General features: G+C 51.2%; 1 protein-coding gene and 1 non-coding gene across 3 annotated transcripts in view; one reads left to right on the top strand and one right to left on the bottom strand.

The window, feature by feature from the left end:
* The window catches only part of SOCS5 (suppressor of cytokine signaling 5), a 115,736-nt gene extending 96,664 nt beyond the window's left edge, over window positions 1–19,072 (top strand). For both annotated transcript variants that reach the window (XR_004287693.1, XR_004287694.1), the window contains exons 2-3: window positions 1,093–1,221; window positions 18,663–19,072. The gene's annotated coding sequence lies outside the window, so the exon portion shown is untranslated. The remainder of the gene's footprint in view (window positions 1–1,092; window positions 1,222–18,662) is intronic.
* A 3,836-nt stretch (window positions 19,073–22,908) lies between these two features.
* LOC116596646 lies at window positions 22,909–23,011 on the bottom strand. The gene has a single exon (XR_004288234.1). It is a non-coding gene; the product is annotated as a U6 spliceosomal RNA (small nuclear RNA).
* Window positions 23,012–24,339: the final 1,328 nt, after the last annotated feature.

The raw sequence follows: 24,339 nt of genomic DNA, 5'->3' as shown, positions 1-24,339 counted from the left end.
ATCAAAATCCCAACCCATGATTGCATGTAGGATTTGGTAGACTTGTTGTCAAATTCAGAGGAGAGTGCAATAAGAAGAAGAAAAACAAAGTGAAGGAATTGTCCTACCAGGAATTACGACTTACCATAAAGTTATAGTAATTCAGACACTGTGTCATCATAGGCATAGAGAAATAGATCAGTGAAACCTAAGAGAGAGCCCGTGAACAGATTCACGTGTATAGGGATACTTGACATATGATATAGGTTGGATTACAGAGCACTGGGGAAAAGGAAAAAGACTTTTTAAAAATGATGCTGCAATAAAAGAGTGGAGGAGGTTTTGCCTGGATGGCTTAGTCAGTTAAGCGTCTGCCTTTAGCTCAGGTCATGATCCCAGGATCCTGGGATTGAGCCCCACATTGAGCTCCTTGCTCCTTCCTCTCCCTCTGCCTACTGCTCCTCCCGATCGTGCTCAGATAAATAAATAAATAAATAAACAAATAAATAAATAAAATCTTAGAAAATAGGGGCACCTGGGCGGCTCAGCTGATTAAGCATCTGCCTTCAGCTCGGGTCAGGATCCCAGGGTCCTGGGATACAGCCCTGCATCAGGCTCTCTGCACAGCTGGGACTCTGCTTCTCCCTCACCCTCTCCCTCTGTGATCTCTCTCACGTTTGCTTTCTCTCAAATAAGTAAGTAAGTAAGTAAATAAATAAATAAATTTTTAAAAATCCTTACAGAATAAATAAAATGAAAAGTTTAACAAGAATGAGTCATTAAAAAGAACAATGAATTTTAAAAAGAGTGGTTAGGAAATGTGTTATAAAGGAAGTAAGTCCCTTGTAGGTTCTTTACTGATCACTCCAACACGCATGGACATTGCACTTGGGGATGCATATGAAATGAAAGGATTTATTATACTTGCATCCTAGAAGAAGGCAGCAGGGCAGGCTACACAAAGTCAATTATATCTCAATTGAGAAAAAAAGAATGCGTACAGTAAGTGTTTATTTACCGAGCATAAAGATCAGCTACACAACTAGCTTAAACTGTATGAAATGGCTATCATCTGACCATTTTGTCTCTTATGTCTTTCCCTAATATTTTCAGGGTGCGCACAGAGAGGTAAAACCATCAAGGAAAGCAAGGTAATGGTGACCAGAAAAGTCCGAATCACGTCACCTCTGTGGAGAAGGGAAGGAGATTTCATCGGGAGATGGAGCGGGGGATGCTTCACAGGTAAGTGACTACTTCTTGATCTCATGGGCGGTTGCAGAGATACTTTCTTTATAGGTACTCTTTAAACTCTGAATAAGTTTTGCGCATTTAAAAAACAGTATTTTCTTTTGAAAAGTAGATGCCAGATCTGCATCAGGGCTCTGTCGCTAAGTCCTGTATCTCCCAGTGGGGGCGCAGAGTGCAGGGTGGCTACTGCTGGAAGCCGGGAGCCACACCCCCCGCACCCTCCTCTGTTACAGGTGATCTGTAACAGTCGCCTGACGTGGTTGATTTGTCTTGTTTTGTTTTTCCTGGATAACGATTGCTAACACCCTTATTATTCCATTTATAATGATAGATTCTAATAATTGTTTATGTGTGCTTACCCTACAGAAAGTGTGCCCCTTGAGGGCAAGGCCTGAGCTCTTTCTGTTGACCCCTTAAGAGCAGAGTGCCTGGCACACTGTAGATACTCAATTAAAAGTCCCTGAAAGGGCAGACTCTAGATGAATGGACGGACGGACAGAAACGACAGACAGATGGGCAGAGCTCTTACTGGTCATAGGTCTTTGATGGGATTTTATTTGCAGGACGAGTGGAGAGATTTTTTAAACCAAACGTGGGGAATAGAGGGGGTTTGTATGTGTAAATGTGCTGGTGTGGTAAAACCGTTGAGAGCGTACTTAGTGATGTAGTGAGGGGGACAGTGCGTGCTGTATTCTGAATCCTCAGTTCTGTGCCCATCGAAGTAGGCTGCTGGGACTCGCCCCCCGCACTGGGCCTGCTGCTTCCTTGCACAGCTCTGGGGCAATTACTCACTTGGTGTTTGGGGTAAATAGGAGTCGCAGACTGGTGCAATGAGGAAGCTCAGAACTGGCCTTTGCTGGGGAGGCCTGGAGGGTCGGCGCCAGGAGGGCCCAGGAGGGGGCTGGTGGGAAAGTTGCCCCCCACCTCCACCACCAAGGGCTGGTCCTCCGCATGCCTGCCTCGCCCCCTCAGTCTTAGAGGTTGGGCACTTAGATGACGAGTTTCGGGGGACATGTTCCTTTCTCGTTCTCTTTCTTTCCTTTTTCTCTTCCTTCTTGCCTGCTTTCCTCCCTTCTGCCCTCCTGTCTTTTCTCTCTTCCTCTTTCCCTTCTTTGCTTCTCTGTTGTCCCCTCCCCCTTTCTCTGGCTCTCCCTCTCCCTCCCAACCCCTTCACCGGGCAGTCTTTCTAGTCCTCTGTTTCTATCTCTGTCAGTCAGACGGACCCAGTGGTGAAGAAACCCAAACACGGTCGCTGTGCTCCCCTCTCCTCCACGGGAGACCGACTCACACTGCAGTTCTTAGGACGCTGAATTGCCTCAGGGCCCTTCCCCCTGGGTACTCTCCGCCTCCCTCCCCTGCAGGCCTTGGACCCCTCTGGGTGGCCTGGAACCTGCTCCACCAGGCAACCATGAAGCCCCCAGGGACTGGCCCAGGGCCCCTTCCCAAGGCCAGAGCAGAGGCCATCTCTTACTTCTAAATGTATCCACCCTTAACTCCAAGAGTGAACGTCCCTGCCCACCCCCAGCCCCCGCCTGCCTTTCTGGACCCCATAATAGAAACGAACACAGAGTTTGGCTGCCCTTCTTTTCACCCCAAAGAAGGGCTGCTTTTGCAATAAGGGCATTAGAATATTGTCGTCTGCCAGGAACGCATAGACTTTTTTTCTCCAGTGCCTGCTCTGGGCTGATCTGGTCTGATTGACAGGAGAGGTAGACGTGACAGCGAAGGAAGGAGGAGGGCGGGAAGGGGACTGGAGAGTTGGAGTCTGGGAGGGTAGAGGGAAGCAGACGGAGAAGGAAAGATCAAGTTCCAGCATTTTCAAATTGGTGGAGGGCATAGAAGACCCTCTAGCAGGCTGCCCCAACACACATACCACCCATATTTCAGAGGAGGAACCTGAGGTCTTAGAGACAAAAAGAGATTTGCTCTCATCCTGCAATGGTCATCGGCAGAGTCTGGACCAGCAGGCGGGTCTCTTGACTCAGATCCCAGCCCAGCACCGCCCCTCGGCCTGACTCAAGGCAGAGAAAATTGACTGTCTTGGCAGCAAAATGAAACCTTTTGATTTACGAGGAATTCTGAGATATCTTCCAGTTGACAGTCTTTGGAGAATTGCACAAGCCCACACTTTTGTGGAGGCAGCATTTAATGAAACGAACACATGAGTTATTCATTTTTCATTAAGGATGACATGCGGGGAGAGTCCATGTCTAAGGAGGAAAAATGGGTCCTGGCCTGGGGCCCCACAGTCCCAGGTCCCAGGGAGCGCTTGTCTCAAGACACAGGGAAGGGCAGGAGGTGGAGGAGTAAACACCTTCCAGACACTTACTGTCATGTTCATTGGCTCATGCAATTCTCATAGGGATCCAGAGCTAGGTACCGTTGTCCTAGCATTGCAGATGAGAAAACTGAAGCTCAGAGGCGGCAAGTAATAAGTCCAGTGTCACCCAGCTAGTGAGAAACAGAGCCAAAATTGAAATCCCAGGCTGCTTTGGCTCAGCTTCGACAAGCTGTCCGTGCAGGAATGGGAAGACAGCTGTGCAGCCTGGGGTCCAGTTGTGCAGACACTTGCTTTGGGTGGATGCTCCAAGGACAGAGGAGCCCTGGGGCCTGGCAAGGGCAACCGTGAGCATTAGTGGTCAGCCAGGCCCAGCTGAATGGTGGCCGAGACTGTGAAGTCCAAGGACCAGCTGGGACATGACAGTGATCCCCCACAGGCTTTGGTCTTGTTGCTTTCCAGCTTGGAAGCCTCGGAGCAACCTGTGTCAGGAAGCCCAGTCGACCCCATCTCAGAAGCAGGCATGACCAGCGTGGGCCTTGGAGCCAGGCAGACCCCATTTGGAATCCTGAGCTTGCCACTCATTAACCATCAGGCCCTGAAATACGGCCTCGATCGCTCTGAAGCCTCAGTTTCTATACCAGCAATAGATGCACACAGCACTTACCTCTTGGCATTTTCATGAAGTTTGAAAAGAATATTATTAATAATAATGATGCTGGTATGGTTACCAATAGCAACTGTTTAATAGCAATGACAATTAACATATTGAGTGCATTTTATGTGCCCTGTGTTACTAACTAAAAGTGAATCTTCAGTCCAATGCTCTGAAGTGTAGCATTATGAGCTCCATTTTCCCTATGAAGAAACAAGCTCAGAGAAGTTGTTTCCTTGCCCAAACCACGTAGTTAGCAAAAGAACATGGTCAGAATTTGAACCCAGGTCTCTGTGTATCCCCAGCCCATGAACACGACTATCTTTATAGGCAAGGTAAGTAGCACATGGTAAGCATTCAACAAATGGGAGTTCCAGTCCCTTCTTTATGCCCTAAAAACCCAGATTCCCACAGTGCCCACCAGTATTTGCTTTAGGGCTTGCTTGCCTGCGTGGAGTTTTCTGGAAGTCAAGAGAAAGCTAAGGAGGCGGGTGGGGGAGGGGGCACCACTCACTGCAGGCTCCCCTCCCTTCCCTGGCTTCCTTGTGGGGTTTGGCAAAAGCTGCTTCAGTGAGGCCTCCTGTGTTGCTGGAAACAATGCTAGTTTATTTTGGCACTGTGAAGAGGGCCCAAGTCCACCCCCTGGACACTTCTGTGGGAAGAGGACCTAGAGAATGTGGCCCAGGCCCTATCAGGGCCTGCTGGCTGCCCCGCACATCCCAGGCACAGTTACAGCTGTCACGTGTAGCTCAGAAAGGGAAACGAGGTCCGCGCTTTCTTCCCTGCTCCCTCCAGAGCCCCCTCCACCAGGATGTCAATTCAAGGACCCGGTGCTTCTACCTGCCCGCTCCTAGCACATCCCTATCAGCACTGCAGGCACCTGGTGGCTTCTGCACCTGGGTCGCTGGGTGCCTGGGGCCAGTGTGCCGATTAAAGTGGGGGCCACCCAGAGTTGCAGGAGACCATCATTGGCCCCCAGGGCCAGCCCCCTATGGCTTAAGTCCACAGTCAGCCAGCCCGGGGCCAAGCAAGGAGTGCTTTCGCATCTGTTAGCTTCTATTTCCAACTCCTCACACCAGCTTCCCCAAGGAGGGCCTCACTTCCCTGTTTCACAAACCCAGGGCTGGAGGCTCAGGGAGCCATGAGGCAGTTGGGTTAAGCTCAGGAAGCGAGGAGGTCAGGGTGGAAGCAGGTTGTGGCCCTCCAGCTCCAACATGGCTGGGTCTGTCCCAGCAGGGGGATGTGGGGAGCATCCCTTCTGCAGCACTCTCAATAGAAGTTTCGCCCAGGCGTTGTCTGAGCTCCCCTGGTGTTCCCTGGGAAAGCCACGTCTTTAGGCTTTCGAGGGTTGAGCTAAAAACTCCTTCCCTGTCACTTTCCCACAGGCCCCCAAAATCCTCAGTCTGACTCCAGGTAAAGGGAGGAAATCCAGACCTCCACCCTGGGCCATACTTGTTCTTCAGAAATGGGAAGATGGCCCAGATGACCCTCGATCATCCATATTCTTGCCCTCAGACTGCTGTGGCTATGGGTACGGTATGGGTGCCCTCCCAAGGATCCGCATCCCGACAGCCAGCACCCTGGCCCTGTGAGGCTTCTCTTGCCCTCACTTGTGAATGCTGCCCTGGGCTCCGGGTGGAAAGTACGGGAGGCTTAGGGTGAACGGTTCAGCCAGGGGAGCCCACCAGGCAGGCCACCAGGCAAGAGGGGTCGGATAGGGACTCGTACTTGGCCCAAAGCACTGAAAAGTCCCAGCAACTGAGGAAGACACCAAGGTACTGAGCTGATGGTGCCCTGTGGGTGGGAAAGGCCTTTGGGCCACAGGGGCAAACTGAGGTTCCCTCTCCCCACCCACATATCTACATCCCACACACCCCCCTCCCCCCAGCTTGGCAGCCCAGGGCTGGGTGGGGGGCGGGGGCTCTGATTTGCCAGCAGTAATGGCACAGATGACAGTTTTCAGGGCTCCTCCTCCACATGAGCCCCTTGATCCCACAACAACTACTAGAAGGAGGTGGGTGGGAAAGCTTCGTCTTAGGTTACAGGTGAAGCAGGATCCGAGAGCCCAGAAGGGGAAAGGGAGGCCTAAATCTGGGCTCCTGGCTCCCAAGCACAGCGGAGCTGTTTGCTCAGCTGTGTCCCCCTCTTCCTCTGTGACTCTGGGAAGATGGGTCTGGGGACAGCTGCACGGCACAGATGGAAATAAGCAAGCCCAGTCAAAGGGCCATGAGGAAAGTGACTGATGGGTTGCTTGATCAAATCATCGAGACTTCGCCTCCCACAGGCCCCGTCAGGATCTTTTCGAATTTCTTTGCTGGAATAATAAAGCCCTGGTGAACAGGGGAAGCAGCCCAGGTCAGCCTAGCTCAGCCCACCTTCCTCCCAGTACCCTCAGAACAGGAGGAGAGCAGATCTGCACTCTTAGTTCCTGCTCAGGTCGAGGCTGAAACAAGGCCGTTCCTATTTAAAGCCACACCTCGTTCATCGCTTCAGCGCCCACCAACAATTAAACCTAATTCAATCAAGCACTGATAACTAATTGAAACCAGGCCTCACAAATGGGCTTGTCAGTGGCTATTTAAAACCGTCCCCTAGCCTCCAGGGCCTTTTGGAAGTGGGACTGTTGGTGCTGCCCAAAGCAAAGATCTGCGGGGCAGGCTGGCCTGGGGGTACAGAACCTGGGGGGAAAACCTGGTTTCAAGTTATGCACAGGGCCGGGTCTAGGGCTTCTGAGTTGGAGCCACCCCTGCCAACTGGGCTGGGCTGGCTCTCTGGGGGGAAGAGGGTCGACTTCTGGGAGGGACACCTGGAGGAGGGAGTAGGGGGAAGCAAAGAAAAAGCAAAAGTCCACCCCAGAGGTCATATGAGCCCCAAACGGACATGCTCCCGGTATTTGGTTTGGCTTGATTCTGGCCCCGATGACACTGTGGCGCCTAGGGAGTAGAAAAAGCATCAAAACTCGGGTTTGAACCCGGACTCTGCAATCAACTACCCAGTCCTGTGATCTTGGCGGGCTCTTGGAGTTTCTGGGCCTCACTGTCTTTACCAGCATAACCAGGATAACCAAAATCTCTCCCCAGACCCACCCCCCTCCCAACCTGGGTTGTTGAGAGCCCTCAAATCTGGCCGCCAGTAAAAACAGTGGGAAGACGAGCAGTCCTAAGACAAAGGAGCTCGGCTGTAGAGTAAACTCGAGCTTGCACTGGGTCTGGTTCGGCGAAACATGGTGGATTCCAACGCGTGGTCCTGAGTGATACTTGCTGTTCTCGTATCTCTAGAGCTGCAGGGCCATGCAGCCGATGACCAGGAATCGATGATGACCCCTTCAGGCCAAAGATAAGGCTGGTGTACTTAGGGAGGTCTTCCTAGAGGTGGTGGGCTTGAGGTGAGCTTTAAAGGGTGGGCAAGACTCAAGAAAGCCGAGAACTTGAGGGAAGCCAAAGAGCTGGCAGCGAGCTCCCTCAGTGATTTCCCATTTAATCCTCCCAAGCACCCTGATTTTCTAGGATAGGGATGCTGAAAGTCTAAGTGACGGGCTCCTGAGAGATTAAGGCAACCAGATGCTATCTTGGACTTCCTGATGCCGGCTGTCAGGGTCCCACTCTGACCGCACTGACACCACCCCCGCTCCCATGGAGCAGAGGATACCAGGGTAGGGAAGGCAGAAAGACCCCCAGCAGGGCTCTTCCGTCTGGAATTCCTACTGCAAATCCTTCTCAAGGACAGAAAGTACAAAAGATATGGTTTGAAGGCAAAGAGCTTTGGGGAGAAATTGGGGATGGGGTGCGGTATCAGGAGGGGCTGAGGAGCATGGGGTACTGAGCCGCCCATCCCGGCCCTGCAGGGAACCGGGGCAGCCCGAACAGGGGGATAGGGGGCTTGCGGGTCTCCAAGTTCTCGTGTGTGGGAGGAAAAAATCTCTTTTCTGGGGCCTCCAGGGTTGAGAAGGAGTGAGATCATGTCTGGGGAGGGAGGGGGCAAGGACACAGGATATGAGTGTGCTCCCAGGGGAGCACGGGGGAGCTGAGGAGCAGGGCCTTGAGAATGGCTACTTCCCTCACCAAAGTCTCCCATGGTCTCTGCCCCTCCCTTCCTCCCTCCCTCCCTTGGCCATAAGTCAGGACCGTCTGACTCTTGTAAGATTCTCCAGGGGTCTCACACACCCCACTGGACTGCAAACCCCTCCTGGGCAGGTCCATGGCACTAAACTGAAGTGAAAAGCTCAGAGTCAAGAGTAGCGCAGCCTTGACCCCCATACCTGCCACTTATTAGCTTTGTGATTTTTAAGCCTGTCCCTTAACCTACTTGAGATTCTTCTATGCAAGGTAAAAACAGGACCTCTCCCATGTGGCTGTCCTGAAAATTAAATGAGTTAATCAGAGTAAGTGCTTACCAAAAATACCTTCCCTTGGTATCCCCAGAGCAAAGTCCCCATCTCCGCATGTAGCAGGGGCTTGGGCAATTAGCTGATGGCAAGCTCAGGACAGCAGCCGCAGCAGCGGGATTGGGCTGGGATTGGAGGGAACGCTCCCGTGATGGCAAATGAAGGGCAGATTCTTCTCCGGGAAGTTTCTGTCCTGTGACACTTCAGGAACACGGCAGCCCCCTGTGTCAGCTCACCCTGAGGGAACGCCCCCATCTCCTGCAGAAACCCCAGTCTCTGTGGGGTCTTCTTCCGGAGTCTTGGCCATGCCTAGTGGCTGGGGTGGGACGAGGAGATGGGGAACAGCTGAAGCTTAGCTGGCAAGGGCTGGGATGGATGCTAGCTCACGGCAGGGGACAAAGGGAGGAGAAAGGACCCCCTAACTCACGACCCTGCAGAGGCTGTTTGAGGAATAAAGAGGATACCATGTATCGCTCTCGAGACCAGTGCCTCAAACTTTCTGTGAAGGACCCAAATTTGTAAACATTCGATCGGCCACAGACCAATGCTTTTGTAATATACAGCAAAAAAGGAGTTACTAGAAGAGAGGATCACACACTTAGATTTTGTGGCAACATCAAATTGTCCTAAGAACTTGTGCTTATTCTCCATCTCTAGGCTTCTCTCCTCCGCATCCAGTGACAGCTTGCACAGGCGGCTAGCCACGCGGCCCTCGTTTCCTTCCTGCAGTCTCCCCTCCTCCTCGACTGGATGGGAAGCAGGTGCCTGACAGCCCTCACCCGCTGTTTGGAACCCTCCGCACCCCGCCACCCCCAGGCCTTCCCTGGTCACCTGTGGCCATAAACCTCTGTCTTTCTGGGACAGTCCAAATTACACATATTCTGTCTCGGGGCGATGTGATCCGACATGTTTTTAACAGCTGCCGTACGATAGATGTGAGAAGGCGAGCATAAATTCTGACTTTGATGCAAAGGAGGTGAACCGGGGTCCCGGGGGCGTGAAGCCCTTCCTGGGGCGGGTGTGGACACAGTGTCTGTCTACTGGGGAACAGCGTTAACAGCAGCTGCTGTGTTTCAGAGCACCTTCCATCTGCCAGACCCCGAGCTCCAAGGGCAGTATCTGCTTTTTCCTGACAATTCCACCAGGTAGACATAATTGTGTCTGAATTAAAATGAGACTTCTCAGCTGATGAGTCCCTAGGAGCTGTGCAGGGGCAGTGCAGCCCAGAGGGTTTACAGCAGCCCGCCCTCGGGCTACACCCGAGCTGCCCAGCACCTGGAGGGGCTCGGTAGCCCTGCAGCTTCTCCAGCCTCATGTGCTAGCTCCTGATGCGAGAAACCTGGCTGGTCCCCGGGGATCCCAGGTGATTGCGATGCTCAGGGGCCCCCGGCACCACTTTTCTCAAAGACACTGAGGCCTGGAGTCGGCAGAGAAACTGGAGAGACTCCACGGGACACAGCCCTTACAAATAAAGAAGACTTTTTAACAACAAGAGAACATACTTCTGTTACATCAAGGGTACAAAGCTTTTAAGAAAATTTATATTTAGTTCTACCTCAACTATGTAACCGGGAAAAAAAAATTAAAAAAAAAGAAAGATTGGAAGGAAAATTCCAAAAATGTTGATGATCTCCAATGAAGGGATTATATGTGATCTTTCTGCTTTTCTACATTGAGCACACATTACCTTTATAAATAGAAAAGCAGTAAGCCCTGTTTTTTGTTTTTGTTTTTTTTCAGATTTCATTTATCTACTTGACAGAGAGAGATCACAAGCAGGCATAGAGGCAGGCAGAGAGAGAGAGAGAGAGGAGGAAGCAGGCTCCCCGCTGAGCAGAGTGCCTGATGCGGGACTTGATCCCAGGACCCTGAGATCATGACCTGAGCCGAAGGCAGTGGCTTAACCCACTGAGCCACCCAGGCGCCCAGTAAGCCCTGTTTTTAAAAGAGAAAACTCCCATCATCTAGGCTACCCTAAGCGTGAGTCAACTTTTGCCATTCTGGGGCTAGGCAGAAATTACTAGGGTTTTGTTTTCTTCCTTGGGAGGGCAGGAAGTCATTATTTCCCACTGGGTTTCATGCTAGAATTAGGAGGCTGAGAAAAATTCTGGCTGAAGAATCAAGAAAGGTATAAAAACTGAAGACATGTTAGGTCGTTTGTGAGGGACCTCTGCCTGTCTCCACAGGCCTCCCCTCCTCCTCCACCACCTGTTCTGGGAGTTGCTTCTGGAAAATACCATCATGCCTCTCGCCTTTGCCCCCACTGTCCTGTCAACCTGGAAAGCTCATCCCTATCCCTGCCCCACCCCTGCCACTCACTTTAACATCTTCAGGCATTGCCTTAGGTGTTCATGTTCCATGAAGAGCTTCCTTGACCTCCAAAACTGAGTGAGGGCCCCACGAGCACCCAGACACCCTAACCTCCCCTATCAGTGTATGTACCACATTTGATTGTGATTATGGCTTACTTCTGTGCTTCCCTACCTGCCTCTAAATGTGCCATGTGGGGGCCCCTGTGTGGCTCAGATGATTAAGCCGTTTGCCTTTGGCTCAGTTTGGGATCGAGTCCCATGTCAGGTTCTGAACTCAGCGGGGAGCCTGCTTCTCCCTCTCCCTCTGCCCTTCCTCCCTGCTAATACCATGAGCTCTCTCTCAAAAATCTTTAAAATAAAAGCTCTATGGGTTGGGCTTCTATATCCCCAGCCTGGCACAGAGTAGGCTCTCAATAAATGAAGGAACCCTGTGTCAAGGTCCTAATGACTGGGGGAGGGGGTACCTCCAGGCAGCTCTTGGTAACTGTCTCTCCCAGAGTCCCTTGGAGGATATTGGCCACAAAAAACAGTTCTTTCTACACAAAGTTCAGCAAAGCCACGTCCTCAACTTGCTGCACAGACTGGCCTAGGGATTGGGACCGCAGCCCAGACAGGTGGGAGGGAGGCTGGCCTCGGCTCTGATGGCTCACCCAGTGCGTCCACGCGACCCAGGGACCCAAGCGGGGGACTTGCTTCAGGTTGGTGACTAGCGGGCCAATCGCATAGCTTTGGGGGAAGAGGGTCCTAGAGGCTGCTGAGTCTCATGGAGGCTTCCCGGGAAGATGGCCGGCCAGCCCAGTCCTGAAGCTGTTGGCAGCAGAGGCCCTTCCACCTTCCCACACCTCAGGACTGAGGGCATCTCCATCCGTCTCTTTGGAGCAAACGGAAGAGCCTGCCTCACAGGAGAGAGCAGCCACCCATGCTGTCTCTGTCCTCTGGCTGCTCCCTGGCCACCGTCTGGCCACTCTGCCCGGGAGGGGGTGGGCATCCCTCTTGCGTCGGGGCGGGTGTGGTTCCCTGACACGGCCCAGCTGGTCATAGGCAGGAGACAACCTGCATCCGCTGTGCCAAACCCAGATGGGCACATTTGCAGTTGGTTGATGAGTTTGGAGCCCTGCTGTCCTGTCTCTCCAGTCTCCCTGGGACTTGGGGGACCAGGAAAATGTGAGGCCCCTCCTCATACCCTCTCTTGACAGAAGGGGGAAGCATTTGGCTCAGAGGCGCTCTGGGGGGGTGGAAGGAGCTGCTCCAGGGAGACCGGGAAAACAAACATGTTGCTGATGCTGTGGGAATCGTGCTGGGAGCAGGGGTCCCGAGAGGGCAGGGGGCTGGGGTTGGGGGGGCGCTGCTTCCAGGGTATAGAGGGACCGACCCACACTTGTCCACAGACAGCGTCTTTCCCAGGCCCACGCTTGGCTGGCTGGAGTTGTATGAGTTCAGTCTGGTCCCCCCCACACCCTCTCTACCCTTTGGACACTTTCTCCTCACTTCCCTTCCGCCTCTTCAGGGAACCGGTGCCCTCGGACTTCTGGAAACCACATGTTCCCTGCCCTGAAGGATAACTAAGATTTAAAATATTCCCATCCCACATCAAACCATGTGTCACGGCGCTGTGGCTGCCCCAGAGCCTCCAGCCCAGCACAGCAGCTGACACACGCACCCACACTGAGGAACTGAGGTGGCTCGGGCGAAGGGCCAGGAAGGGGGCAGCGATGTAAAAGAGTAGCCCCAGGAAAACAAGGCTTTTCACCAAACAAACCAATCCCTTAGCCTGGGATGGGCCCGTCTAGTCAGGGACACAGAATGAGAGCTCCACTCAGGGGACCACCTTCTCTGCCAAAACAGGGTGGGCTTGCTTGGGTGGGAAGCTGGGGAGGGGGGCCAAGCTGTCAGTGTGGCACAGGCCACCTCCCCCACCTTATGGAAGATGAGCTGCCTTGTCACAGCGGAGGAGGGCAGCCCTGAGCTGGGAGCCCAGGCTCCTCTCAGTTCTAGCCTGGGGTGAATCTTGTGGCAACTCACCCAGAGAACCTCAGTTCCCCTGTTGGTAAAATGGGAATAATCCTGCCTATATCGCAGGCTGAGATAAGACCTGAAAAATGCAGGCAAGTTAGATGGGTGAACAGAACATCAAAAGGTGGCTAAAGAAAATGTGGTATAGGGGCACACGGGTGGCTCAGTTGATGAAGCATCTAACTCTTGGTTTCGGCTTAGGTCATGATCTCTGGTTTGTGAGATGGAGCCTTGCGTTGTACTCCATGCTGAGCAAGGAGTTTGCTTAAGATCCTCTCTGTCGTCTTCAGCCCCTTTCCACCTTCTCTTGCTCAAAAAAAAAAAAAAACAAAAAAAAACACATATATATATATATGTATACACACACACACACACACACACACACGTGGTATATGTATACAATCAAATGCTAACCATTAAATAATGAAATTTTGCCTTTCATGACAATATAGATGGACCTAGAGAGTACTATGCTAAGTGAAGTAAGTCAGAGAGAGAAAGACAGATACCCTATGATCTCACTTATATGTGGAATCCAAAAACAAAACAAAACAAAACAAAACAAAACCAGAAGCAGACTCCTATATACAGAGGACAAACTGGCAGTTGCCAGAGAGGATGGGGTTGGGGAATAGGTGAGGAGGTGAAGGGGATTCAGAAGTACAAATTTCGGGGCACCTGGGTTAAAGCCTCTGCTTTCTGCTCAGGTCATGATCCCAGAGTCCTAGGATCGAGTCCCGCATCGGGCTCTCTGCCCAGCGGGGAGCCTGCTTCCTCCTCTCTCTCTGCCTGCCTCTCTGCCTACTTGTGATCTCCGTCTGTCAAATAAATAAATAAAATCTTAAAAAAAAAAAAAAAAGTACAAATTTCTAAGGGTGCCTGGCTGGCTCAGCATGCGACTCTTTAGGTCAGGGTTGTGAGTTCCAGCCCCACATTGGACATGCAGCCTACTTAAAAAATAAAAAAGTTCCTTTTATAGGGGTGCCTGGGTGGCTCAGTCGGTTGGGCTGCTGCCTTCAGCTCAGGTCATGATCCTGGGGTCCTGGGATCGAGTCCCGCATCATGCTCCTTATCCAGCGGGGAGCCTACTTCTCTCTCTGCCTCTGCCTGCTTGTGCTCTCTCTATGACAAATAAATAAAATCCTTAAAAAAAAAAAAAGTTCCTGTTATAAAACCAGTCATGGGATGAAAAGTACTACACAAGGCATGTAGTCAACAATGTACTGTTCCGTGGGGACCTTGAGTACAAGGAAGGAGGGCTGTTGAATCACAATGTTGCCCTGCACCAAGCTAATACAACCTTGCTGTCAACTACACTTCAGTGACATATAAGCAGACACACAAACATGACGGTTTGGCTGTGTGGCCTTGGGCAGGCTCCTGCCCCCTTCTGTGTCCTGAAGGGGGGACCAGCCAATCTGGAATGCCTCTTGCCATTCTTGTCTCACCCATCATCCTGTTTTTGAAGAAAATTGCTGCTGTCTTCACCTTCTTAAGGGATCTTTTCCAAGGACATGCTGCCAGCTGCTTCTACATTGTTGCTCATGACACTCAGAGCCCCTGCCCAGGGCCTTTGTCTGGACACACACATTTCTGAGGAAATGCAGGGAGCCCTGGGCAGAGGGAATGAGGCAGGTCCTGCCCTCTGCTGCCCCCTATAGGCTCAGTGTGGTCTGTTGCCTCCCCCTCCTGTACACCCTGTCCCTAGTTGGGTTGTCCTTCCCTGGTCTATGAGACCCCTGACCGCTAGCTCCTTCTACCCAACACACACATCCAGGCTGTCCCCTGCCCTGCTGGCCACTCTGGCCAAACCTGGTCTTGGGTCCTGAACCCAACTCCTAAGGTCTGGAGCTTCCCCATGGGTGCGGGGAGAGGCCCATGGAATTCTTTTCTAGGAAAGCTGCCTCACTTCCTGCCAGGGTCAGACAGGGCCCTAGCTTGCTGGGATTTGCTCTCAGGGAAAGGGCTGGCTGTGCTCTGAGATGGGCATGATTCACAACCATCTGGTTCAAGAAGACCACGCTCTCCAGAAGGGAGGACAACTTGTGGCTAATCATCTGAATGTGGGATGTTCTTTATCTCTACATCTCCTCCTTCAGCCCTGGATTTTGATTCCCTCCCAGCACTGCCACAGCCTGCTGCTGTCCCGTGAGCCCTGGGACGAACAGGGGCCCCTGGAGGTCACCATCCCCACCCCCAGCCTACAGGCCTGGCCACCCTGGACCCATCTGATCAACAGCCCTCCTCACTCGGCTCCGTAGGCCCTGGTACCCAATCTGGAGGTGAGGGGTTGGACTAGAGAGAAGGTAACCAGGCCAGACCCAGGGGAGACCCTGGGCCCAGTGAGCTGCGCAGCACAGACCGGGGTTCCACTTTCTCTCTCTCCTGGGTTTGGCTGGGCTAGGAAAGGGCCCTCAGTCTGTCTCCCCTCCCTCGGGGCTTCTTCCCTGTCCTCAGCTTTATCTTCTAACACACCCCATTTCCCACACATCTCTCAGGATCTTGACCACTTTGTCCTCTGATTTCTCTCTCCGACTCCCTCTGCTCCAGTGTCTTTCTTTGCCTGTCCTCATCTCCGTGTCTTCGCATCTTCCTCCCCCCTGTTCCCCACTCTCCCCTCGGCATCTCTGACCTGGTTGGTGCTTCTCTCTGGCCATTTCTCTAACTCTCCTTCCCCTCCAGTCCTGCCCTCTGCACTCATCACTACGGGCTTCGTAACCTACTTTGCAGAAATCTCATGAAGGGGGAAAAAAAAAAAAGGTAGTTTGTTTCCATCAGTGTAATGAAGCCCTGGTAGCCTTGGGATGGGGCTGCAGGGCCTCTCCGCCCCCCCGCCCCTCCGTCCCCCGTCCCCCACCCCCACCCCACCGAGGCAGCCTCCCTCCCTGCACATCAGCAGGAGGAAGCGGCTCCCAAGCTCCCACCTGACTGCTCCATCAGGCCAGACAGAAATACGACCGCCATGATGGGTGCCCAGGGCCCTAACCAAGATGGGGGCCGAGCAGGACCTCACAGGGCCCAGGGCAGATTTCTAACAGCTGCAAGGTGTTTGTTATGGATTCAGTGTCTGGGTTCCTTCACATATGTTTGCATTCCTTCTTTTACTGGAACCCTGACACCACCCCCTCACCCCCTGGAACAGGTTCTGGAGGTGGGGCCTTTGGAGGTTATTAGGTTCAGGCAGTGTTCTTGTAAGAAGAGGAGAGCCCAGAGTTCTCTCCCTCTCTCTCTGCCATGTGAGGACACAGCAAGAAGGTGGCCATTTGCAAGCCAGGAGCAGGCTGTCACTGAGAATAAATCAGCCGGCATCCAGATCTCAGATTCCCCACCTCCAGAGCTGTGAGAGATCAGTGTCTGTTGTTCAAGCTCCCAGACTAGGGGATTCTGTTATGACCGCCCTACCGGACTAAAACGCTCTTTCATCTCTGTGGAGAGCCTGGTCAGACCTCCAGGCCCAAGCTGGACCAAGGCTGGCCCAACCCGGCACTTTCTACCCTCACTTTCAGCTTTTGTCGCCTCTGGTTTCTGCCACAGGAGCTCCCCCAGCCCCATGGCTGGCCCTCCTGAGAGCTGGCACCCAACCCACGAGCCTGCATGGGCCCCGGGGGCCCAGACTTGACCCCTGGCTAGCCCAGGACACTGATCACTGTGCTCCTTGATGGGGGAAAGCAGGGCAACAGGCACTAGGACAATCCAGGCCCACTCTCCCAGCATTCTCCCCCTCGCTGTCTTACATTCCAGGAGCCTCTCTGTGCCCTTCTCTGCCCCACTAAAGGCTCCTGTCCCCCTGGTTGCCTGCATGCCCTCCACTCTCCACTCGCATCTCATACTTGCACAGGGGCACTGCGAGTGGGGAGCTGCTAGGGAAGGGGGTGTGGAGTGCAAATTCTTCCTCCATTTCAAGGCTGAACCTATGTTATCATGACAGTGGCTCTTGGTTTTTGGTTTTTGGTTTTTTCTTTCTTTTTTTTTTTTTAAAGATTTTACTTATTTATTTGTCAGAGAGCGCGCACAAGCAGGGGGAGTGGCAGGCAGAGGGAGAAGCAGACTCCTGGCTGAACAGGAAGCCTGATATGTGGGCATCGATCCCAGGACCCCAGGATCATGACCCAAGCCAAAGGCAGACACTTAATGACTGAGCCCCCCAGGTGCCCCAATGGCTATTGTATTTGAACATCTACAGTGTATAAGGGCTCCCTCCTGCCGCATTTCATTGAATCCTCACAATAGGATGGTCTCTGTGCCTGTTTTACAGAGGAGGAAACCAAGGCTCTGGGGGTGGCCCCCTGCTCTGGGGCCGGGAAAAGCTAGCTAACTCCTGACACCTGGCCCCTGCTTGATCGAGGGTACCCTACTAACCCATAGGTACACCTTTGTGCCTTCCTGCCTTTGAGCCCTTGTGTGGCCATTCTCCCATTAGAAATGTCCTTAGCCGTTCTTTCTGCTCATTTAAATCCTACCCAACGTTCGCAGCCCGGCTTGTGCCCTCCTGCCACTGGAAAGCCTTCCAGCACCAGGAGAGAACAAGCCTACTTACCATGTTGCCCATGGAAGCAACACCACAGAGCTTCACAGCTGTGGCCGAGCCTGCTACTTGTCCCTCAACATTCATCCCCCGTTCTTCCTCAGGAATGGAACCCCTGAATTTTAGTGGGATACGTGACTGCCTAGACAAAAGCCCGTGTTTCCTGGGCTCCAAGAGGTTAGATGTAGTCAAGTTCTAGCTGATGGAGTACAAGCAGAGTGGCCTTTATGGCTTAGGGGAAGGACTCACATTCGACCTCCTTTTGTACTTTCTGCCAGCTGGAATGTGAACACAATGTCTGGAGCTCGAGCAACCATCTTAGACCTTAGAGGTGGATACCATGTGTAAGGCTGGCACAGCATCATGACCAAAGTAACCTGAGAACCGGATGGTCCTGCTGCTGTACCACCATCCCCTGGGCACTTAACTTCCACACTTCCTTAATCTGAGGCAGTAATCAGTTCACATCCCATTGAGGCCATTGTTTGGGAGGTCATACCACTTGGTACCAAAACCACCACCAAGTAAATGCTCATGGAGTAGGACGAGTCAGGATTTTTAAAGCTGGGTTTTGACTTAGTTTTCACAGAAACCTTAAAGCTGGGTGCTAATACTGATTAATTAATTTGAGCTTCAGCTCCCAAATGAGTTTTGTTCATTCCACGTCATTTGTTGATTCCTCCCACACGCTAGACACTGGCCAAGGCCTTGAGGATTCAGCAGTAAGATAAACTCCTTGTCTTTCAAACATTGACAGTCTAGTGGGGGGAAACAAGCAAATAGAAATAACTGTGCAACGTGATGGCAATAACACTGTATCTCATTTTAAGATGCCATCAATTGTAAGATACACCGTTTTTTATGTGCCATCAAGAAAAATAATACTGCCATGAAACTGAGACACGATGTCTTAATAATAGTCCCATGCGACACATGAACCAGTCACACCAACCTCTCCTTACTTTGAAATTGTTTATCACCCACCCTAAGGGATTTCAGTTTCTCTGGGCTCCAGTTGCCTTGCTTCCTATGTGACAGCCCGTCTTCTAGACGTATCTCAGTAATAAAATATAGCTCAGCTTGAACCGTTGGTAGCTTCCTGTCCTCTCCCAGAAAGCACTTGGCTGTTGCTTCAGAGGGAGCACAGACGGTGGTTGTTCCTCTGATGATGTATATCTGCTTCATTAATATCAAATTTATGCCCTGTCGCTGTGTTTCGTATCTTTCTTCCTACTCAACAACTTTTTCATTTCTCTGTTGAATCATAGCATCCTTGAAGGCAGTTTGGATGGCAGTTTAAACTCAACAAATAAAATACCCAAGAATGCACGAAACTCTACCAAAGACCTACGACCTGGTTTACGCTCATGCCCTCGGTAACATGGACATGCGACCGCCGCCTGAAAAGCAGCGATCCTAAGACCCTTGACTGTAAGCACAGCTGGGTCTCAGGGATGTGAAGATGGAAGAAAATAAATTAAAAACAAAAATGTATGTTCTGCGGAGCCTAGAGGAGAGAGGAATGGGGAATCATTGCTCAGTGTGTGTCAGTTTGCCTTCCGGGGTGATGAAAATGTTCCAGTGCTAGGTAATGTGGATGGCTGCACACACAGTGCATGTATTAAATGCTGCTGGATTGTACATTTGAAAAATGACTAAAATGGAAAATTTTATTTTATGCATATTTTACTGTAATTTTTTACGTCTTAGGGACACCTGGGTGGCTCAGTTGGTTAAACATCTGCCTTCTGCTTAGGCCATGATCCCAGAGTCCTGGGATTGAGTCCCACAATGGGCTCCCTGCTCGGCAGGGAGGCTTCTTCTCCCTCTACCTGCCACTTCCCCAGCTTGTGCTCTCTCTCTCTGACATATAAAATCTTTAAAAAATAATAAACAAAAGTATGTCTTAGATTTGACAATGGTAGCAGCCTTATTCAAAACTAAGTTTCAAGCCCCATCCTAAGTACATGACATCCAGAATCCTCTGCGATCCCAGCAACAGCCCTCTACCACAGCTAATCACTGGCACGGCCATCTGTTGACGGTGCGTGGCCCATCAATGGCTCAGTGAGGACATTACAGTCCCCAGTCCACTCGTCCGTCCCTCGTAAGGGCCCCATCACTCAGGCTGCCCTGCCTTCATGCTTGTTCTGAAGATGCACACATGTTCCCATCCAAATGTCACGCAGGTTTCCCTTTTGCTCACGGGTGATTTCATTCATGAGAAGCCCCGGGTCTGGGACTGGCCAACCACGGCCCCTGGCCAGCAGCCTGTTTCTGCACACAGAGTGTCACCAGACAAAAGGACCTCCACTCATTTATGGAAAGTCTGGGGCTGCTCTCAGACCACGACCGCAGAGCTGGATTGCAGCCGCAGAGGCTGTGCGGTTCTGCAAAGCTGAAAGCATTCTCTGGCCCTTTAAGAAGAAGTTTGCAGAGCCCTGTGTTGAGTGACCCCAGAAAACTGTACCCTGCTGAGCCAAGCTGTGCAAACAAAACACGTGTACTCCCCACTCTCCTGGAAGAGAGATGGTCAATGACCAGACAGATACAATGTGGCATGAGAGAGGGGACCGCTGGGCACAGAGTCCCCAGGAGGGCCGATGGGATCAAGAAAGGCTTCGCCAGGTACAGAACCACCCTTGCTGCCGGGCTCCACAGTTAGGCGAGAGGACAGAGGCCCAGAGACAAGGCAAGCCCCCAGAGTCCATTCCCTGCCCCCTGTCCCCACCTCTGGCTGCATTTCTCTGTGGCTCTGTCTCTGATTCAGGGGTATCAGCCATCACTTTTGGGTCCTAGGACAAAGTTCAACCACAACAGACACTTTCCACTCTGTTCCATGAGAGACATCCATGCATCTTCCTCCCAGAGGATTCAGGGATGTCAGGCTGATCTCAGCATAGCAACCTCTCCCTTGGTTCGTCCACTGGCAACTGGCCAACCATCTCTAGACAAGTGGGAGTCAAGTACCAGTCCACCACCCCAAGGGCAGGAATCCCATCTTCATCTCCCTGAGAAGCTCCAACAAAGTCCCCTTTTGGGTTTAATGTGAGAGGCAGGTACTTTCCTCACAGAGGAGGAAACTGGCGTTCAGTAAACAAGCCCTTTCCCCCAATTCTCCAACAAACTGACCCTGCACCCGAAAAAGGGCTATAAGATTTGTAAAAACAAGTTCAAAAATGTTTCCTTATAAAATTGGCCTTTTGCTTCCAGTGACTCTGGGAACCGATGCCTCTCATCTTCAGATCTCAGCAGAAACTTCTATCCTGTTATACCATCTTCTCAAATCTGAGGAGCTGGAGAGCAAACAGCTTCCCAGACTGACTTCCCTACTGCCTGGTCAGAGAGAGAAGTCTCCAGGAGGAAGAGGCCTCCCGATTTGGCCCCCAACAAGGTCTTGCCTGCTCTGGGGACATGTCTATTGGTAGAAGAAACCTGTTTGGTGGGGAAGAAAGCCCAATGGGTCTGGTGTATTGCCACTTCCTTGATCTGTGTGACCTTATCCAGATTTTTTTTTTAAGATTTTATTTATTTATTTGACAGACAGAAATCACAAGTAGGCAGAGAGGCAGGCAGAGAGAGAGGGGGAAGCACGCTCCCCGCCGAGCAGAGAGCCGGACGCAGGGCTCGATCCCAGGACCCCGGGATCATGACCTGAGCCGAAGTCAGAAGCCTTAACCCACTGGGCCACCCAGGCGCCCCCTTATCCAGATTTTTGAGCTGAGTTTCATTTTCATCATAAAATGGAGATAGAAAGTAATAACACAGTTCCAGTTTCCCAGGGTCATTGTCAGAATTAAATGTGTGGAGAATAACCCAGGTGGATCCAATGACTTCATTCAGCTCCTGGACAACAAGACTTGATTGAAGGCTCCTGGTCTGCTCAGGACTTCTGGGAAGAGAAAGTCTGGGGGTCTTGCCCTCAGAGGGTTTAACCATCTCGTTGGGCAGAGAATATACTCCTGGCTAAACACAGAAAGAACAACCCACATCAGGTAAAGCCACAGGAAAGATCCACATGTTGGCCATGGGCCCCTAGTCAAATCAGAGGCACAGTATAACTAAGTAGAAGAGTAATTATCCTGATTTGGGACTGTCTCTTGGAGGAGGTGGGCCTGTGGCAGGGTCCCAACAGTAAGACTGAACTGGGAGTGGGTGGGATGGGGAAGAGGAGTGGAATTTCTCCCGGTGGTGTTCCTGAGGCCTGGGCAGAGTGTGTGTGGTGAACAGAATTACACATTTGCCCCACATGTTTATGTGTTTAGATTCACAAACCAGATGGCAAAGTAATGCAGGGTCTGGTGGTGTCCTAGGCAACCTTGGTGGCTCATTAGAATTACCTGCGAGGCTTTAAGAACTGCTGAGGCCTGGGTCCTCCCCTGAGAGACTGCTGTGTGCTTGCTTGGGGGTTTGATCTGGACACTGGGATTTTGAAACCAGCCAGGGGATTCTAATGTGCAGCCAGGGTTCAGGACTATTGCTAGCCTCTTAAACTTCAATGCGAGTAGTCTGGCTTCTTCTTCTTCTTTTTTTTTTTTTTAAAGTGCTAAAAGAGAAAGCAACTTTATTTTTAAATGCCTAAATGCCAGGGTGGGGTAGTGGTGTCAAATTTCCGTACTACCTTTGCCTGCCTCTAGCCCCTGCCCCCACATTCTTCCAGCTTCTTCAATAAATTCAAGCTCCAACTCAAAATGCTGCTCTCCCTTTCTGGAAAATTCTGCTCCCAGGAAACTCCCTCCCAACTGTGGAGGCATCTTGTTCTTAGGGCTTTGCTATGCTTGTCAAAGCAAGCACTCTGACCCTCGAACATCATGCAGTTTTGTTCAAATGTCATTAACTTGCAAAGAATTTTCCGGAAGGGCCAGAGGAACCCTTCCCAAGGAAGCCACTGCAGCAACAGAGGAAAGTGCACTGGATTTGGAAGCCAGGATCCCCCGGCCCATGTTCTGACATGACCACTATGTGGCTGCCTATCTGAGCCCGAACTTCCACATCTGTGAAATGGGGGAGGCCAGGGTGACCCCACATTCCTCCTCACCTTGGCTCTCTGAGACTTCAGAAGCTGCTCTTAGCTGAATACAGTGGGGCCTGAGTGCGGCTCACCTCCAGGCTCTGCTTCCTGGGGCTTCCGCCAAGCCCTGGGCCTCTTGCCCAGCAAGCAGCAGGCACAAGGGGCCTTCACAGAGTCTCTGCGTGGTTCTCCTGGGGAGCAGGGGTGGGGAGGCAGGGAGCTCGCAGACCTAACACAAGGCCTCATCTGTGTCTAGGCTGAGGGAGGAGTGGACTGAGCTGCCCATGGGGACGCTACCTTGGCTCTGGATTTTTCTGTGGCCTTTTTCAGAGCCTTTCGTTTGATTATCCAATAACCCCTCAGCAGTGGAGACTGATGGAGACAATTATCTCCATTTCGCATTGAGGACCCTGAGGCACTGAGGCAAAGCGGGGCCAGAGGGTGCCGTGTGTCAGAACAGTCAAAAACATCTGCTGCTCTGACACTTAAACTGCCTTTTAAAAATATATACAGGCCACTTCATGAATTTGCATGTCATCCTTGTGCAAGGGCCATGCTTTCTCTGTACGGTTCCAATTTTAGTCTGTGTGCTGCTGAAGGGAGCACGCCACTTAAACTTTCTAGCCCTTCATTTTCTCACCTAAAAAAGTAAATACGCTTCACTATTCTCGCAGGCCTGCCCACACTCTGTGGTGAGGGAAGCTCAGGGACATCTTTGGTCATCAGGTGGGACCCAGGAATCAAGTCGGTATAAAGGGCCCTGAGAGATCCATGATAGGCCAAGTGGTGTTCTAGAACTTTCTGTATTTCATCTCCTATCATCCTCACAACAGCCCTGTCTGTCAGGCACTCTTGGCCCCATTTTGCAGAGGGAGAATGAGAGGCTGGGGGTCCACACGCACGGGGCCAAACTCAGTTCCAAGTCATGTTCTTCCAGGACCCTGTGCTGCCCCTTGGATGTGGGTGTAGCTCAAAAGGCAAGTTCTCATTCTCTTGTCCCTTCTGTCCAGCCAGATAGACAGACAGACAGACAGCCTGCAGGACCTGGTCAGTCTCAGCCCCAGGTACCATCACAGGCAAAGAAACTAGGGAAGGAAACTGCTGAATTTGAGAAACTTATACTTTGAAATCATCCCCTTCCTCAGACCAGAAGGAGTCTTTACAGAGAAATTTTATAAGGATTAAAGAGCTCCATACTCTTTAATAACTTGGAAAACCAAAAGAAGAGAGACTTAAACATTCATCAAATCTCCAGAGGGAGAATGTCTTTTATTAAACTTGGAAATCGCTGATAAAATCACAAAGGAGAGATTAGTGGGTTTGACTACAGAAGAATGTAAATTTTCTGCATTAAAAAAAATGGCGGGGAAGCCATAAGTGGGGAGAAATATTGGCAGCAAATAAAGGACACAAAAGTTTACTATCTGTTTTTATGTATTTATACTCTGCCTCCTTCCTAGTTTTGAGGAGGGCATTATTACATAATAGCTCATATAAACTGAAAATTTAAAAACCAACAAAGAGCCTTATCGATAAATAGATGGGGGCATTTTATTTACATAAAATAAATTATAACCAGTAAACGGATTTACAGAAAAATGTTCCAACCTAGCTAATCGCCAAAGAAAGACAATGTCAAATACAAAAAAAAAAATTCCAGTTGGTACCCAGTTGGCATCACAACCACACCCCACCATTCTTGAGGAAAATCATACGGTGATAGGTACTGAGAACTAAAAAAATATTTGTTCTCTTCAACAGAGTAATCTTACCAGTGGGGATTTTTGCCAAAGTTCTAAAATGGGGAAAGCGTGAGATGCACCAAGATGCTCGCTGCCATATGAGGAAAAAAGCTAAAAACTGAAAATGGCTTCACTGTCCTAAAGCAAAGAAATGGTTAATTGAAATCTGCCCTGCCCCCTCCAGGAAATCCT

The sequence above is a fragment of the Mustela erminea genome, chromosome 7 (genome assembly GCF_009829155.1).
Source record: "Mustela erminea isolate mMusErm1 chromosome 7, mMusErm1.Pri, whole genome shotgun sequence".
In the NCBI taxonomy this organism is placed as follows: Eukaryota; Metazoa; Chordata; class Mammalia; order Carnivora; family Mustelidae; genus Mustela; species Mustela erminea.
This window is presented reverse-complemented; position numbering and strand designations above follow the sequence as displayed.